Source organism: Carassius auratus, unplaced genomic scaffold, assembly GCF_003368295.1.
Source record: "Carassius auratus strain Wakin unplaced genomic scaffold, ASM336829v1 scaf_tig00032032, whole genome shotgun sequence".
Lineage (NCBI taxonomy): Eukaryota > Metazoa > Chordata > Actinopteri > Cypriniformes > Cyprinidae > Carassius > Carassius auratus.
This window is the reverse complement of record NW_020525969.1, coordinates 83,300-96,214: the sequence shown is the minus strand read 5'-3', so window position 1 is coordinate 96,214 and position 12,915 is coordinate 83,300. Positions and strand designations below refer to the sequence as shown.

General features: G+C 37.2%; 2 pseudogenes; both read right to left on the bottom strand.

Moving 5' to 3' along the window:
* Positions 1-60: 60 nt before the first annotated feature.
* On the bottom strand, positions 61-3,747 carry LOC113080790 (cAMP-responsive element modulator-like; annotated as a pseudogene).
* Positions 3,748-7,168: 3,421 nt separating this feature from the next.
* Positions 7,169-12,648, bottom strand: LOC113080788 (myelin-associated neurite-outgrowth inhibitor-like; annotated as a pseudogene).
* Between the last annotated feature and the right edge of the window lie 267 nt (positions 12,649-12,915).

Sequence of the window (12,915 nt, the reverse complement as noted above, 5' to 3'; positions counted from 1 at the left end):
ATATACGCTGTCCTTTGATATTAATTAAATATTTCTCTTAAAAGTAGATACAGTAATATTTGAAAGATATAATCCAATTGTCAATATGAAATCTTCAAAAAAGTCTTATGAGAATAGGCAGTGCTGGTCTACAGTAAAATTTCTGCAGAAGATATAAAACACACACATCACAACAATATTTTACAGTAAAACAGAATCAAAACAGATAGCAGTGGTCTAGTGTGCCACTAAATTGAATTGGACTTTCCAGTGCACATTTGCCTTAGACTGTCCAGCTCTTCTGTCATTTTCTGCTTCTGGTTTTCAATGATGGCGATGCGCATCTCTAAGCTCCGCACATAGTCCTTCTTCCTCCGTCTGTACTCTTTGGCCGCCGTCCTGAAAAAGCATAAGCAACACGGGCAACACACCACATTGGCTCTGGAGCGCTCGGGCCTCCAGCATACACACATGCACACATCACCATCTTCGCACACAGGACAACAAAACCATGCAGCTGTCACCTTATCCGATTATTATAACGAGCGGAGGCTAGACATTACATGAAAAGCGCATTTGCCCTGTAAACGGTATAGTCTTTCTTGTTTTGGTTTGCAAAGGACTGCTGTTATTCAGTTTTGTGACAGTATATGTCTTTAAGAGCCTTTAGTTCTTCAATCAATGTCTTGTTTTGTTTTTCAAGCACGGCGACTCGGTTCTCGAGACATTTGACATATTCTTTCTTCTTCCGCCGACATTCCCGGGCGGCTTCCCTGGAAGCAATAACAGAGAAGCTCTGTGAGCGTGAATACTGTAAATCTTACATTGTGTTTCACTTCATGCAAGTCAGAACTGCAGTGCATCTTCGTAGCAAGCTTGTAAAAGCAAGTCCAAACCGGGAAAACTTGAGTTGTGAATGAGTTTTTTAGTTGCATGTATAACGCAAATGATTCCACAAGGCTTGGTTTTTCCATTCTAAGCATCACCATGAAACAAAGAAAGCTTTTAGCACATGCTCCACATCAACATCAAGCACGATGCAGTGATAGGCTACAAGCAAAGAATTACAAGCCTTTGACCTCATCAGAAGTTGAAAGCAGACGAATCGATGCAGCATAAGAACATGTAATGCCTCAGGTGCTGAAAGAACTGAAGAAAAGACCAAGCAACACACCAAGATGGACTGCAATGAGCTGCTATAATGATTTTGTGCTTTTAGGCTACAGAATGCAGTGGTAATTCTGGGATGGGGAAGGGCAGCTGGACATTACCTGTTTTTCATCAGTCGGAGTTCCTCTTACGTGATGCTTCCTCAGTCAGCTGCTGAGGGCTTGGCAGAGAGCCGGGTGAGCCATCCATTGCCTGGGAAAGACCAGATGCAGGAGAGGAAACCTGATACCCCAGACATACCTCCAGTGGTGGCTGCAAAAACACACCAACACATTAGTTAACAGAGGAACAGTTCCAAATATTTTCAAAGACATAATTTTACATAACATTGGCTGCATATTTTGTGTTTCCATTACAGATAAAAATGATTTTTCTGCGCGCCCAACCAGGTCAGCAGTTTCAGATTTGTTAACACAAAAATATTTTAATATTTATAATTTTCAATAAATTGTACAGTAACTTTTCTTTACAAAAGGATAAAACTATTTTAACCAACTAGCACAAAACTCTCTCACAATGATCCCAGGTCATCATTTTTGTAAGCCCCAAACGTACAATATTTAATCAGTGAGAGGAAGTGTGATATTGCATTTAATGTTAAGGGTGTTTAGCGAGTTATAGTCAAATAGTGCCAATATATTAAGTAAGTAAGGATAAAAAGAAAGAAAGAAAGTAAAAGAAAAGAAAGAGTTAACATTATACTACAACAAGAACAACTAAATATTTTCAGAACATTTTCTATTTCCCATAACATGCAGTACAAAGTTCCAGATTGTCAAGAATGAGTGAAAACCCTGGCAGTTTCCAATAAACATGTCATGACACAAAGATGAATGACTTAATGACTTTGACATTTAACTACTGAAAATAGTATTTGTCTTATAATATTTTCTTTTTCTGTATTGAAGTACCAGCCTGGAATTTTGAGATTAATTTCCAGGCCCACGGTATTTTGGACTGAGCCCTAATATGAACATATAAAAGCAATTTTATGTTTATTATTTTTTGAGACATACTAACACTTCTGGCAAACCTAATTTAAAAAAAATTACACTCTGAAATGGAGTTTGTTCAAATCAACCACATAACACAAATACACACGTCACAAGCAAAGTGGTGGTGACATTTAGATGTCATTGTGGTTGAAAGTCAGAAAACATAAAATCAGAGTGGTTAATCTAAAGTTACATTGATGTTTATCTCAAATTTCAAAGAAGAATTTATCCAAATGCATGCATAAATATAATAGAAATAGAATTAATTAAACAGACTGAAAAAGATTATACTGACAAAAAGTCTGATGCCATGAGTTCATGAATATAACCATATTTATAAACAGGCCTAAAGATAAACTGAATCAAATGTCTGCAAGGACCAAAGGCGGTGAATTAATACCCACTGGAGATCAGCAAACACATTGTGTGACCTCTGAGTATTGTCACATTGCTAGATTATACACAGATCTACTCGTAGTGTGGTTGTAAACTGGTTTGCTTACCAAAAAGAGCTCAAACATACATTATTTGTGCAGGGTGTAATGCTCTTATGAAACAAAGTGATTCAATTTCCTCTAGTAGCAACAAACTGTGTGCTCACAGTAAAAAAAAAATAAAAAAATAAAAACCTTATTAACACGTTTGATATCTTGTCATTGAAGCAAGTAAATTCATTTCAAAAAGATCATGAACAATGGAGAAAAACAAGTACAGCTACATTTCTTTACATGTGTCTGATTTTCTTTGTCTCTGGGGAGACTGTAGCATAATATAAGAGATGATTAATCTGGTACTCTTGCTCTCGCAAAAGGAACTGCCTGTAATCACAGCATGACTCTGAACTGACGTCAATGTACATCTTATTTGCCGTTCAGCATTTACATTTCCCTGCTGGTGTCCAATTCCAGGAAACAGCATGACGTCAGCTGCTCTGTGAGTGGGCAGCGCATTCACGCGTTTCAAAGAGAGAGAGAGAGAGAGCGACAGAGGTGCTGAAAGAAACGAGTGAGAGCTACAGAGGAAACTCAACAGGAAGCAAAAATGTGAACATTTCATTCTTTCAGCCTGTTGCATGCTTCAGAGATGATTCATAACAACAATATTACAAGAGAACAGATTTGATTCAAATCAATACAGTTTTCTCACTTCAAACTCTGTGTGCCTCTACCAAAACTTCAAAGTTTTTGTTTGAGCATTTGAAATTTTGTTTCTCCGTTCATGTTCCCTGAACACAGTCAGTTGAAATTAAAATGACCCAATCAACTAAACTGAGACATTTAAAATGTAATGTTTAAGACAAGTTCCCAATGTTAAACATGCTGAAAACCACATAAGAGCCACAGAAAACAGCGGACATACCTGATTCTGTCTCATCTCCAGTCACAGCCATGTATAGTGAGCTGAAAGCCTTTCTTTCTCTCTCTGCTGTCAGCATGCAATGCTTCCTAAACCACAAGCTAACTGTGCAGTCACTTTCAGGGCCATTGACATCACTATGACATCATTAGCCTCCTGATGTCAGTAACGCAGTGGCTAGCGGAGCCACCCCTCCCTCTCTCTCCACCCCCCTTTGCCGTCATTCACACATCAGACACAGAGCCAGACCAAAGCAGGCTAGAGAAGGCAGTTTTTTATGCTTAAAAGGACTGTCCTTAGATTTTCTTTTCAATTGAATTTCAACAAAAAGAAGATGTATTATGCATGCAATATTGTTTTTTGGAGTCTTAAAATGTCTAAATAAATGAGCTTCCAGATTGATAAACAAATGTCAGGAACATATACAGATCACTTTTAACCATTCAAAATGTTGTTGTTTTTTTAATACCAATTAAAAATATATCACACTTTCCATAAAAATATTAAGTGGTGCAATTGTTTCCAACATTAATAATAAGAATACATGTTTATTGAATAGCAAATCAGCATATTAGAATGATTTCTGTTGGACCATGTGACAATGAAGACTGGAGTAATTATGCTGAAAATTATTCTTACATCATAGGAATTATTTACATTTTAGAATATAGTCATATTGAAAAAAGTTTTACTGTAATTTTTTTTTTTTTAAGGAACATTAAGGTTTTGCATTTTGCACATTTTCCTCACCAGAATTCCTATACTTCAATGAACAAACATTTCTTATAATGAAGACGATGTCAAATGCAAAATAATCCTACTGGTTCTAATGTCTTATTTTGGTGCAAAAAGTGGCCAAGACATGTTCTAATAATCCCCCATTTGCTTATTAATACATCTACGGTGTACATTATATGGTATTTTTTAAAACGAGAGTATAATCCAAATGAATGACTTCAAATCCAAATGGTGATGTCATTACCTTGGCCCTTATCTTCAGACACAATGTAAGTGCCATTGCTGGAGTGGACAGCATACTGCATTATGGGAGACCCAGGCCAGGAGGTGAAGGTATCATATCTCTGCTGGCAGGGGATAAACTGGACACCGCCGCTGTGGTTGACAGAGACTTTTGAGCAACAAAACAAAAGTCATATGAGGACAAGTCTGTGCACATCATACTTTTGATTTGTCAGAGACAAAAATGTATATAAAGTTTGGTTTCACCTACAGTGGCCGCAAAAAAATATTTCACAAAAAGTGGTTTGCTAAGCTTTAAATGACAAAACAACAAAAATATTATTCAAAATTACACAAAATGTATTTGAACGCCTTATTGTGAAACACCAGTGAAACTGCTTAAAAAAAAATCAAAGATAAAGTCAAAAAAGGCTCTGAAAAGTAATGTTAGTTTAGTATCATTTATGTGGGGATGCCATTTGGCTTGATATATTGTTTTAGAATGCAATGGCATTGATACATCATTAAGAATGACTTGAGAATACACAAGCATCTAAATAGTTTTTGAGGCCACAGCACATGTGAAACATGTATATGAAACATCTCACTGAAAGGGCCTGCATTGTTATTGTTGAAAATATTTCTGGCGGATGTCTCGACATCCAACTTCTGTTTTGCATCTTCATCGTTTGGAGAGTCACCAAGATGTGTACTGGTTGAAGAGTCGGGTAGAACCACTTTTGTGTTCTCCTCTTTGCAAATTACTAATGGTGACTGAGGAAAAATCAAAAGACAGTTTTTGATTATTAAAAGAATAGCTCACCAAAAAAAAATGTTTGCTGAAAATGTATTTACCCTCAGGTATTCCAAGATTTAGATGAGTTTGAAATTTAGCACCACTTGCTCACCACTAGATCCTCTGCAGTGAATGGGTGCCGTCAAAATGAGAATCCAAACAGCTGATAAAATCATCACAATAATCCACAAGAAATCCAGACAACTCTAGTCCATCCATTAACATCTTTTGAAGTGAAAAGCTGTGGTTGTTAGAAATAAATCCACTGCCTTGAGTTGTGTTGTAGATTATTTTGTTTGTATCGGCTGTTTGGGCTCTCATTATGCTGGCACCCATTCACTGCAGAGGATCCATTGGTGAGCAAGTGATGTCATGCTAAATTTCTCCAGTTCTTTTGATTAAACTTATCTACACTTTGGATGGCCGGGGGGTGAGTACATTTCCTTCAATATATCACTTTTCCTTCAATATATCCCTGATTTCTGAACCCACCAGATAGGGTTAGCCTACATTTACAAGGAAGACCTTCTGATGATCTTGTGATGAATTCCTACAGTGAGGTTTAGATCACACACACACACACGATTTTACAAAGCACACAAGGTCATTCCTACGCTTTTTTCCACATGCCACCTACATGCGTGACCAGATCACACACGTCTGAACTATACAGTCTATGGTCTGAACCCACACGGTCTTACTCTGTCACCCTGAGGCACCACATTATTGTACAAATCACTGAAGCTTTTCAACTGAGTTTTAATGGGTACCCCTGTGACCAGAGGCAGTGTGTTTCTGACCCATTTCATCTTATAAATATCAGTAAAGATAGTGGCATGTGAGCCAATTGCTAGTAAAGTTTACCTGTTCATATTCTGCAGACTGAGTCATTGGTTGACTTGCATCACCTGCATCCATACTGCTTTACACCAAACATAAATAAATAAAAAGTAATACAATCCCTGTCATACACTCTTTTTAATAATAATAATAATGTGAATTGTATCTATGCATATAATGCATTATTATAATCGTTTATAAAACAAGCAACGAGATTTAGCCTAAACTAAGCTTTCCATCATTGAGCTACACATAGATAAATATTTAAATAATCTAAATAATTTGGATATTTTTAAAGTTTAAAGTGGCTAAGTTTCAAAACAAATTGTGTGTTGGGATATCGTTTTTCAATAATATAATTAACTTAACTTAGTTCTCTCACAATAACAAACACGAAATGTGATTCTAATGCTTTAAAAGAACTCAAGGGACAGCAAAGTTAACGAATTCGTTGAATGTGGACACTAATATTGTCGTTTTAACCAGTTTCCTACCTTATTTTTTTAGGAGAAAGGGTGTTTAAAATGTAATTTGACCGAGTACAGTCGTCGAGTACACGATGAGGCAAGCGGTTAGATTTGTAACGGTCAATTTACTAATGAGCGCGAGCGAGCGCTTAAGCTGCGTTAAATGCAAACGGACTCGCGCGATTTTGGGAATTTAAACTGTTATTTTAACTGTTAATATATGTTATCTTCTTAAACAACATCCATGGTTAGGACGTCAAAGAAGTTATTAATTTAGCGACATCCAGTGATTTAAGGTGGAATTTATGTTGCTGCCACTTGTGCCTATGAAAATTAAATCAATTAAGCCTAAAAAATTAAGCCTAACTTTTAAATTAGTAAAAACAAAGACTTTGTGGAATTGGCTTTTGTCATTTCTTGCCACTTACAGCAATTATCTCAAGTTTCATGGCATCTCCATTTATGATTACTAGATTATTTTTCAAATTCTTAAAATTTCAGATGGATTTGTTAGTAAAAGAGTTGGTTCTCCATGACTGTTGGAACCTAAAGTTAAGACAGTGTCCTTAAACAGTGTACAGTATATAAGGAATTAAACCAGAAAACCCCTTATTATTGTATTTATTTTTTGGTCTTTCTTGAAAATACAAAAAACCACATTAAACATTACAAAACATTCTTTAAATGAAGTGACATTGGCGATGTATAAAGTAATAAGACCGAATTCAGTCAGTTACGGTGTAATTTTGAAGTAGCAAGTGATGTTTGGGTCAATAATAATTAAACTAAAATTATCCTCCTCATATATAACCAGTAGTGTTATGAAATCAATTCAATTGAGTTTCCTTTTTCTTTTCTTTTTTTTAACCACATCAACAATTTACAATGTCACAGCTCGCCGCAATTTCAATGTTAATTCTTTCGAACAGATTTTTAAAAGTTAAGAAAACCAAACCAGAGGTACACAAATGAGTTAGCATGCTCTCAGCACCAATACAGCTCAATCAATCAATGTATGTACACACAGGCAATTAGTGCAACAATAAACTGTAGCGAGAGCATGTAGAGTGATAAAAACTTATCAACTAAATACAGGCATATGAAGCGCAGTCACAAACCCTAAGGGCCCGTCTTCCCATCAGGCCACGGTAGCATCAAACACACCATCACCCAGAGAAGACGAACCATGCCTGAAGCTACAAATACCCAAATTAAAACCAGGAAAACAACAAAAATGACGCTTTTTAAATGCTAACGTTATTAATATTTTGTATGAAATAACAATTAAGACAATGCATTTAATATACAGTTGTTTTTCCCCATCCCTTTGGATTTCTGCTTGAGATAACTGCTGATGGTTTTGCATCTGTAATAGCTGGTAGAATGAGCTAGCACTGTTGTTTTCTTATTGTTTCTGTTTTCCTATTTTAAATATATACATGCATTCAATAGGTATTCCAATAAAACTAATTCCAACTCCCTTCCGGTTTCACCAATTAAAGAGTTAGCTAAAAACTGCAAGACAGTCCACACAACACAATTGAGCATGAAGAGCTTGTCTGGTCTTCGGCCGTGAGATATGTTGTAGAATGAGTGAAGGATGGGAAGTAGTAATGGAGCCGGACTGGGAAGATACTCTTTCCTTTCGACTGCCAACTGGAGTCGGATTCACATTATGTTAGGAAGGAAGAGCAACTGGCTGATAACACTTGTATTGTCAGCTCCAGTTGTAAAAATACTGGACTGTGAGAATGCATATCTACCATCTTTTGACCTGTAGACAACAAAAAGACAATTATTTTACACAGGGACCGACAACATCAGATTATTTTTTGAGTATAAAGACAGTAAAGGTGCAGTCACATAGTGTAGTGTTTCATGAAATTGCTTTCAAACCAAGGATCTTTCTTTCAGTCAATGCAGCAAATTTATGTGACCAACTGAACCCAACGAAAAATCTGCATGGGTAAATGTACCACCGCAATTTTCTATATTAATAGAATAGATTCTACTAACAATATAAGCATTCATATGTCCACGCACATACATTTAATAATGCATGAAGTCACATTTAAACCAAGCATTTTCAGCAAATTTATAAAATCATCCCTAATCGAAATCTTTTGTGGGCGCAAATGTTATATTGTCAAAATTGTAATGACATATAAAGTAACTTTTGAATCAAACATCTTTCTGCCAGTCAATGCAGCAAATTTGCGTGACCTACTAAGGCCATGTCCACACGTACATGGATATTTTTATAAACAAGAGTTTTTCCTTCTTTTTCAAAAAAATATCCGTCCACATAAAAAAGCAAAAGCATGCTATGAAGCACTGTCAGGAGCATGCCAAGCCAACAGATGGCGATATAATCTCAATTGTAAAGCCATGTTGGCCAATCATAAGCCTGAAAAAGTTTCCAGTAGGTGGAGAGAACAGCACATGCTCTGACTTTCACAAGCCAAAATCTCCAGGTTTCGCTGTCTACACGATAACACTTCAACCCGAGTTTTTGAAAATCTTCACCCTGGCAAAAATGTTCGGTTTCAGTAACCAGGTGCTGCATTTGCCTGTGGACGGATGGCCAAAACATATAAAAAAAAATCAGCGGTTTTGAAAATATCTGTGTTTTTGTGGACAGGGCCTAATGCTGCGTTCCAGGCAGGTTTTTGAGCTTGCAAGTCATGACTTCAAACTACGACTCACTACTTTGTATCGTTCCAAGCAAGTCACGCCAAACTGCTTGAGCGCAAGGAATTGTAGCTAGATTATTAATTTTATTGCAATGTTATATTGTCGTAAAGTCTATTTCTCACCGTGTACCACTTGCATAAACACTGCATTCGTACACAATATTATCTGTTGGAAAAACACAGGTTATGGGTTGCCTGGAACGCCGCATAAATCTGAAACAAAATCTGCATGGGTAGTAACGTATATAAACAAAATAATGTAGCGATGTATGAAGTCACTTGCAAACCACGCATCTTTCTGTTACCAAATATTCGTGACCAATTAAACCGAATGCAAAATCTGCGTGAGGAAACCTTTCGTCCTCAAATGAAATTCCAGAAATTCTCCAATGGGAATATTTCGTACACTCCTACTGACTAGATTTCGCCTGGGAAAATTCATAACAGTAAATGTGACTGCACCTTATTAGCTTTCAAACGTAGGATTTGCACTTACAGTGTCGTGTTCACCATTGCGGGGGCACGTAACTGTAAGTGGGAGTGCCAGGTGGGCGGTACGTGGGCATTGAAGGGTGTGGCGCGACTGGGGTCGGAGAGTGAGTTAATAATGTCCCTGAGGAGAGAAAAAAAAATGCATTTTTACTATTTCCTCTTTACGGTTTAAATTTCTTTGGATAATTTGAATGAGACTCACCAGCTGACATCGCCATGGTGGTGCCTCCTACCATGCCCATGGTGACACCGTTAGGGCGGGGCGGGGGAATGGGAGGGGCATACATGGCTGCTGGCATACCATTGGGCTGGACCACCGTTGTATGATGAATGACATGTGGCGGCGCTGCGTAAAGGGGCTGTGTGTAGTAAGTGCCTTGCTGCTTGGGGAAAAACATCCAATATTTTAACAAAATGCAGGTGTTGACATTATTTACGCTTCATAACCTCCAGTTTTATGTTGCTTTACCTGTGCATAGGGGTTCTGCTGGGGTAGGGACTTCTCACGGGGTAGACTGCAGCCGGGTAGGGGTTGGGTGATGAGGAATAGGGGGGTACAGCACCTGTTGTTGGGGAGCAGGACATTTTGAAAGGGGTCCCAGGAGCATAACCTGTAGAGATGACATTATATTTAAAGAAAAATAAGAAAATTAAGCAATAATCTAATTTGTTAGTAAAAGCAATACTTATAAAAAGTGAGCATCACATCAGAATTGACCTTGTGGGAAAAAAAGGCCAGGAAAAAATCAGGTACAACCCTATATTTTTCATGAACATCTAGTTTTATCTGGAAATATGCAAGAAATCCGGTCATTATTTACTCACCTTCATGTCGTTTAAAACCTGTATGACATGCTTTCTTCTGTGGATATTTTTAAGAATGTTGGTAATCAGACTGACCTCCACAGTATGGACTAAAAATACAATTGAATTAAATAGGAACCGAATATGTTTGGTTACCAAAATTCTTCAAAATATCTTCTATTATGTTCTGCAGCAAAAAAAAAAAAAAGTCATACAGTTTTGGTACAACTTGAGGGCGAGTAATAATGCCAGAATTGCCATTTTTGGGTGGACTGTGCCTTTAAAACATACTGATGAGTTCAGGCACAAAAATGTTGAATGAAAATACTGAAAATTAAAAACAATGTGAGCTGTAATACGAGAACTGCACTTAAAAATCAAAAACCTCAGGATTTATTTAGTTAAGAAGATCCATGTAACAAAATATCTGTTTTGACTTCTTGGAAACTGAAAAAGAGAGGAAAAAGAGAGAGACTGGGCTTCCCTTACCAGTGGGAAAGGCTGGATTAGCACCAGGGTACATGCCGGGGGAGTATGCTGGAGCTGCCGCTGCATAACCCACAGGAAATCCCGCTGTGCAAGAGAAAAAAAAAAGAAAAAAATTCACAGCAATTAACAATAACAGCAAAGACATTGTGCTGGAACTTAACTGCGTATGGCATGAAGACTCCAGACAATTCCTATTGATTGCATGCAAGTGAGTCAGAGCTCATCTCTGGTTACCTGGATATCCTATTCCTTTAGGGTTGGCATAAGGAACCCCTGATGATGCAGGGCTATAAACAGGGTTCATGATGTTTATCTTTCAGCACCTTTGAAGAATCGAGAAGACAACATTACATTTAACTAAACAATGACCTATTACTGGACAGTTGTATTGCTTTTCTTTGGAAAAATACATGTATATATTATGTAATATACATTGTATACATATACAATTTATAATAGATCCTTAAACACAGCAAGTTTGTACTTGGTGCAAAAACAAACTATAAAACATGGAAATGCATCTGTTTTATTATTATTATTACTATTATATACCAATAATAGATTCTTAAACAGTTTCAACTTAAGTAAAGATGTAGAGGATTTTTTTTAAATAAGCAAAAACCAGTTTTGTCTGATTTGTCAAATGCTATGCAGTTTTATCCGTCATGTGTAACAGGTACTTTGTTATGAGTCTAACTATGTCCTCAAGTCACCCTCTTCCAACACCTGTCAATCAATGCGCACTGACAATTGATGCGCAAGAACACAAAGCTGTTGTTAACTGCACTGCAGGAGATCAGCAACATCCAAAATTGCAAATCTTGTGTTACTCAATGATTTATCAAGAAAATTGTCGAGTTTACCAATAAGAATCCTTTAAGGCGCATGCTAGATGCAATGTATTTCTGCTAATGGTTGAGTGCATCCGACTTATGAGATTTAAAACGTGCAGTTTATGCATCAAAATATAATTCAATGCAATTGATAAAAACAATCAGATGCAAAGCAAACGTGCATAAACACATTGCATTCAATGGATCGGGCTCCTCTGAAACACAATCAACGTTATGGCTTTCAATTAGCCTGAGGTCCCGATTGTAAACTGACTCTATCGGTCAGGCAATTAATATTTTACATGCATGGATAAAACAAGAGCTTTTTGCATCACTGCATACGACTATCGTGCGTTGACCTTCAAACACATAATAATAATAATAATAATAATAGACGTGACATTGTGCACGCAGGATGCAGCGCAGCGGCTCGGTGTTACAGGCCAACAGCAGCATCTCGCATCCCACTATATCCCATTCCCACTTTATCCCATTAAGGTTACATGTCCCACTCCTCCATCCATCTATCCATCCCTCTGTTTTTTCCCAGACAAAATCCCCCTCAGATGTGCAGCTAAAGCGATTAATCTCAACCGGACAGTGACTGTGGGTACCTACGGTCGCTGGGGTTTTTGTAGCGGGCGAATAATCCAGTTTTTCGCTCGTATCTGATGATGTTGTCTGTCTTGCGCTATTGCGTCGGCTAGGCTGCAAACGCTACGCACGCACAGCGAGCCCTGTCAGCACCGTGCGTCACGTCCGCCTCTGCAGGAACCGGAAGGAAGGTTTTATTTATTTATTTATTTATTTTTTATTATTAATGCCAAGGTACCAAAAATAAAGAAACAGAGATTATCAACATTGTGTACAAACAGGTGACAGTACATGCAAAGCACCATTTATAGACGTATGTAACAATAAATAAATAATAAAAAACGAAAAGCTTTAACAAAGTAAATAAATAAAAAATCAATAAATTATCTGTTTTAAAAGCCTTAAGATTTTTGGAAGATGAAACAGTTTGGATATACTGTTGAACTT